Source organism: Quercus suber, unplaced genomic scaffold, assembly GCF_002906115.3.
Source record: "Quercus suber isolate HL8 unplaced genomic scaffold, Cork oak 2.0 scaffold_326, whole genome shotgun sequence".
NCBI classification, from domain to species: domain Eukaryota; kingdom Viridiplantae; phylum Streptophyta; class Magnoliopsida; order Fagales; family Fagaceae; genus Quercus; species Quercus suber.
In genome coordinates, this window is record NW_027069779.1 from 409,704 (window position 1) to 416,729 (window position 7,026).

Genomic DNA, 7,026 nt, shown 5'->3' on the forward strand with positions numbered 1-7,026 from the left:
CCTTGCTTTTATTTTTCTTATAAAATAATAAATAAGATCTTTTATTATCATCTCTTTTTGGATTTGCAGAGACATAGATAGAATTGTGCATAAAGTGCTGTTTATGATGGGTGAAATAAAGGTTCCTTAAACAAACACCTCGAGTTGAGGAAGTCCGGTAGGATTGCGAAGGAATAGATGAATGGTTGGAGAAAGTCAGATGGTGAGGTTGAGATCCTTCTCTACGGCTAAAATTGGAATTTAACCATGATTTCCCAACTATTTAGTTAGTAGGCATTGTTTTGAAACTACATTACTTACTAACATCTAGAGTCTAAAAGACTTGATTTTGGGCTTATAAACCGAGTCTTTGAGGCTCGGTTTTCATGATCTAATCAAATCCGATGTGGCTTTTTTCCCACGTGGCGTCCACCTAGAAATTGAGTTTCTAAGACTTAATTTATAAGCTGACCCTTTAAGCATCGATTTGTATGTGACGTGGCGATCTGGGTGTGACGTGATTGATCCACGTGGAAGACCTAGAAACCGAATCTCTAAGACTCAATTTCAAATAGGGCTTTTTCCAAATTAACGCCTCTCACTCTAACTCTCCACTCTCACTCACCCTCTCTCTCACACAGACCAGACAAACTCTCATGCACTCACTCACCCTTTCACTCTCACACAGAACCTTTAAGCACCTCTCTCACTCACCCTCTCCACTCTCACTCACCCTCTTCTCTCACTCAATCTCCACTCTCAGTCTCCACTATTTCACATTCATCACCTTCGCTGAAAGATTTGATAAAGCCACAGCCAGGTGTACAGAGATTGTATCAAACCCTTATCACAGAGCTTTGAGTTCCTTCAGTCTACGCAGTCTCTCAAAGCTAAAAAAAAAGGTGAGTCGCTTTATGCAAAGTGTGTTTCACCGTTTGGTTGTCGAGAAACAGTGGGAAAAATCAAAGAAACTTTGGTTTCAATTTGTTTTTTTTTTCTATTTTGGTTTTTATATTGAACTTCTAATAGAATTGTTAAAAAAGACTGAAGCTTTATTGTTTTTTGAGATTGAATTGGTTTGTGGAATCGGATTATGTTTCTAGGTTTGTTTATATTTGCTGAGGATTTAATTTTAGTGCTTTGTTGATCAAAATTTACTTTGATCTAAGTTTGATTTGGTTAGTTATGGTAAATTGTTACTAAGAATCGAGAAATTGGAGATATATATATATATATATATTTATATATATTTATATACTTGTTGGGTTGCNAATGGGATAAGTGTCAAGGGGAATGAACCCTAGCCCTCCAAATGGAAGGCCAAGATATAATCTGGGTGACTATATAAGGCAAAGAGGCCTCTGTGAAGAAGAAAAAAAAATCAAAAGAAAGAGAGAGAAAGGAACATTATTGTAATCTAAGAACAAGTGTAAAATCTGTACCTCAAACTGAGACCGAGGAATATAATACAAGCAATCCAAGACTATTGTTAATCAATTTCCTTGTCTCATTCTCATTCTTAGCACTTATCCTTTCATTTCAAGCTTAACACACTTAAACAAGGATAACAAAGGTTGATTGGCATCCCATCACTATAAATTAATTGTGTGAGGTAAAAAGTTCACATGGCTAAACTTTGCCCACCACAGGTTCAAATTAGAACTAATAACAATTTACCACCTATAATTTGTTGTGAAAATGTTGTATATGCAACAATTCTCAGTTTTATTTTATTTTATACAAGATAGAAATTATACTCTAGTATGATCTAAGTGTATATATATGTTTTTTATTTTATACAAGATAAAAATTACATTCTAGTCTAATTTAAGTGTACATGTGTGCAAAATTCTCTTTTGAAAACTTAAACCCTAGCCTTTGTCCCACGTCACATGAACTTTATACTTGTAGAATGACCACATGCTGAGGATATACAGTGATCAATTTGGAATTTTCTTAAATAGCCAGTAATGTAATTAAAAATTGAGTTAAATGCAAAGGGACCTCATAAATGTGTTGATGCAATAGTAAATCTTTTTTTTTTTTTTTTTTAATGTTTCGTAAAAGACATTTATATTGGTCCATGTTTCAAATTTAAAAAAAAATAAATTAAAAAAAAAAGCTTGAAAATGAGAGAATACAAATTGGAGAATAAAAATTGGTTTTATTTTTTCTTATCAAAATATACAAAATAGGTATTGACTGTAAAAGTACATGTATATACAAAAATCCCAAGCATTGTTGGACTACAATGAATTTCCCTATCCTGTTTTTCCCTTTTCTGTCAACACAGTAAAATAAAAACTCTTCTCTGTATCAACTCATCAAGGGCATTTTTGTTTTAGGCTGAGCTCTTATACAAATCAAGTTAAAACTTTAGAGCAGATCGTCCCCAAAGAGGTATAGAATTCTTTCAACTGCCTAGCTGGGTTGCTGGTTCCTGTAGGATCCACAACTATTCAAACTATTCTGGAATTGTGAAGAAGTCAATAAAGGGCTCTACAAAGTGGACAAGTGATCTAATTTTGATGATCATGATCTACGGCAAAATTGGAATTTAACACTGATTTCCAACATATAGATTAGTAGGCATTTTTAAACTAATTACTTACTAACATCTGAGTCTAAAAGACTAATTTGGGCTATAACGAGTCTAGACTCGGTTTCCATGTTCTATCACTCGATGTGGCTTTTTCCCACGTGGCGTCCACCTGGAAATAAGTTCTAAGACTATTTATAAGTCGACCTTTAAGCATCGATTTGTATGTGACGTGGCGATCTGGTGTGACGTGTGATCCACGTGGAAGCCTGGAAAGATCTCTAAGACTCAATTTCAAATAGGGCTTTTTCAAAATTAACGCCTCTCACTCTAACCTCTCACTCTCACTCACCCCCTCTCACAAGAGACCAACTCTCATGCCTCACTCACCCTTCACTCTACAAGAACCTTTGAGTGCCTCTCTCAATCACCAAGCCACTCTTACGCCTGTCTCACTCACCAAGCCACTCTCACTCAGTCTCCACTCTCAAGCACCCTCTCCACTCTCACTCAGTCTCCACTCTCACGCACCCTCTCCACTCTCACTCAGTCTCCACTCTCAAGCACCCTCTCCACTCTCACTCAATCTCCACTCTCACGCACCTCTACTTTCACAACCTTCTCTAGTTCTCTCAGGTGTAATTTTCTTCTCCTAAACCCACTTTTGAAGTACATTTTCTGTTGTTTTTCTTATTGTGTGATTTTTTCATGTGGATTTGTGGTTTTTGTTCCAAAATTATGATTGATTTGATTGTTGACTGTACTATTTTAGAACTTGTTTCGTGTGTTACTCTGTTTGGTTTCCAAGAAATGCGAGAAAAATTTTCCATTTTGTGCTGAGATTGTAGTCATTAATTTGGTCATTAATTTTTCCCATGTTATTTAATTAACCCTACACACTCAAAACCTTATTAAAAAAAATTCAATTTAGTTTTGTTCATTTGCTGTTATATTGATTATTAAACAAAACAAATGGAAGTATGACCAAATGATGTTCAAATCTAATCTACCGAAGCAAAATATTGTTGTATACAATTGATGTTAATTATTTTTTATTTTTTATTTTTTTATTTTTAAGTTTTAGTTAGTTGTCCTTTGTAATTATAGGTGTATAGTGTCTGACTTGTATGAAATATTTTCATTGCTGGGGGTGAAGCCCTGGGTTAGTGTAGTAATAAAGCCTACTGGTGCTTTTGTATATATGGGGTCAAGAATCAGGATCAATAGTTCCTGTAGTAATTATAGGTGTAACTATTTGTCGATGTTACATGTCATCATTTAATTATGTTTTATTGGGTTAATTTTTTGAAAAATGAAAACCTCAGTAACTCTCTGTACAATAGTTCCTAACTTGTGTGCTGGATTTCATATTAATCAGACATGGTTTACAATTCAATTCATTAACACATATTATGAATATAATGTATGCAATAGAGCATACAGTAGGTCCTTTTAAGCAATGATCAGTCAGTACTTTTGGGAGTAATACTGTCTCCTCTCATATACTAGGCCTCACAAGCCAAATTCTTGGTGCAGTCCATGATTCAAGTGAGAGAAGGGTGTGTTGCTCCAAGAGTTTTGAATAACGTTTGCCTCATTTTGCCATCAATTGTCTCTACTCTAATAACCATTGGATACAACACGGTTTTTTGTTTTTTGAGAATCTTTCTTAGATTGTTTTTGTTTTTGTTTTCAATAATGTCTATTACATGCTAATTGCTTATCATTCTTGTGCAATATGGCTACTGCAAATACTGGACAGATTGACCATGCACAGCCTGGCCCCGTTGACGGGTCGGTGTTGACGTTGCAGCCCAACCATTAGTCAGAAGCTATTTGGAATGAGCAGGTAAAACACAACACTAAAGATTTAACCAATGTACACGCATTTAATTCATACAATGTACACGCACTTGCTGTCATATATTAATCCATGGTTTTGTTCTGTGCAGAATCCAAGGTCCCTTACTTGATGTAGCCGTAGTGAAAAGTTCTCCAATCGAGAGCCAATAGTGGACGACCGAGTCGTTGACATCATTAAGGCACTTGGTTTGGAGGGACTCCTCAGGATCCCGGGTAGAAAGATTAACCATGGCCTGATAACAGCCTTAGTGAAGCGATGGCGACCCGAGACTCACACCTTCCACATGCCACATGGTGAGGTCACCATCACATTGCAAGATGTGGAGGTTCTTCTCGGGCTTCCTGTTGATGGCGAGGCTATAACAGGGAGCACGCAGAAAGAATGAGAGAATGTGTGTTGGGACTTCCTTGGCTTTCGACCTGCAAATGATGAGAGAAAGCAACTTAATGGCCAGAGGATTCTCATCAAACGAATTTTGGAGCAAGTTGCCGATCCACTGCAACCTAATGCTGAAGAGGATCAGCTACATAAGTACACACGATGCTACATCGTAGCGCTACTTGAGGACACAATCTTCATGGACAAATCTGGCGATAGGGTGCATTTAATGTGGGTGCAGCAGTTAGAAGACCTTCGTAACCCACAAGGTACAGTTGGGAAAGTGCTTGCCTAACATGGTTGTACTGAGAGTTATGCAGGGCAAGCGATAAGGAAGCCAGTCAGATTGGTGGGTGCTTGCTGTTGGTCCAGTATTGGGCATGGGCCAGGTTCCCCTATTTGTGCCTGGCAATTGAGCGTGGTCTGCCAGTGGGTGCTTACGGTCCTCCAGTGTATGGTCCACTGTCCCTGAAGTAAGTCTCTACCTTATACACGTCATATACATTATGTGATCATTACCTAAGCCCACAATCATGTAACTTGATTCTATTTATTTATTTTAAAGGCTTCTAGGAATTATTTATGTCAACATTAAAAAAAATTTAAACAAAGGTTCAATATATATGATTACGTTAATATACTCTAATTTTGTAATTGTCATGTGGCTTGTATGTGCTCTATTTTTTATAAGGACTGTTTCTTATTATAGTGATATTATTAATTGAGTAAATATCTATAAGATTATCTTAGTAGTTATATGTGATTACATTATAGTTTTAATCATAACATTATCTTAGTTGGAAAGTTCTAGATATTGATCCCTTGTTCTTTATGGTAAGTGATTGTGGGTCCCAAACAAGAAAAACAGGCCCGCCCACATCTTTAGGGATAGGTATTGCGAGCAAATAGCTTCAATGTTGCCAGGCCAGGTATGAAAATGCCTTGTTTTACATGTTTAGGAACAAGATATAGGTTTGGCGAACTTTGAAGTATTGTTGCCTAATGTGTTGCCTACTTGTTTTTTGGCTGTTGTAGGTGGTGTGGCAGCCATATGAAGCTGATTTAGATGACCTTCTGACGTGGTGCATTGTAGGGAAGGCAGTGTGGACAGCAACGGTGCTGCTTGTATGTTTCCACCTAGTAGAGAAATATACACCGGATCGTGTCATTTGTCAATTTGGGATGATCCAAGAAATTCCCCGTGATGTTGACACTAATACAGTGCTTCATGCCATTGATTTGAGGGGGAAGGTCGGTGTTGATTGGATGCTGAAACATGCTGGGCATATCAAGGAGTAGGGTAATCGCCTTCAACGGCGTTGTGAAACAGTGCTTAGTGATATGCCTCCACAGCACGAGTACTTCGACCAATTCAAAAGGGTAACTCGGAGGTTCATCGATATCCCCGATGCTAGATTGATTCTAATGGTAACTTCTCCATGTGTTCTACATCTTACCGTACTTCTTAGCATGAAACCACAGTGTAGAGAACATGATATATATGGACCAATGTCTTCTTAGCATCAAACCTCCCTTTTAAAGCTATTGTCTGCTTAAGATTCCTTATAGAGAACTTTGTTAATTTACCTTATAGAGAACTCTGTTGATTTAAAAGTCTAATTTGTGATGCTCTAAGGTCATATTTCCTAGTTCAGCCTTTAGAGTTATGGTATACATTCTTCTTTCCATTTTCATTATTTTTAATTTTCTATTCATTTGAAAATTTTTGAATTAGCATTTTTTTCTACACTATCCACTAGCTACATCTTTAATAGAAAAGATAATTTAAATTTAGTCAAAGGTAACACTTGGTCTTCCTATAATTTGCAATTATTACTAGCAAAACCAATTCAGAACCAACATTTATTTTGTTATCGATTGGCATTGTTGATTTGGTATTGCATTACTAATATACTTGGTTTTTCCATGTGCAGATTGAAGGATACGTCCGTTTGTTGAGGCGTCACCCAGTGGACATGAAGGACCACAAGGACATTACTAATGTGTTGAAAGCAGTGCAGGAGATTGGCCGCAACAGCTACTTAGAGGCCAAGCACTACTGAGAGCCCAAGCATGAGCACAACTCCTATCGGACGTCGCTCTTGTCCGCCTATTGCTACCCCTCGGGTTGTCCCTACCCCGATCCCTCTCCATCCACCCCACATCCATCCCCTAGCCCCACCATCCCTTCGCCCACCCCACATCCATCTCCTAGCCCCACCATCCCTCCACCCACCCCACATCCATGTCTTGGGTCTCACATCCG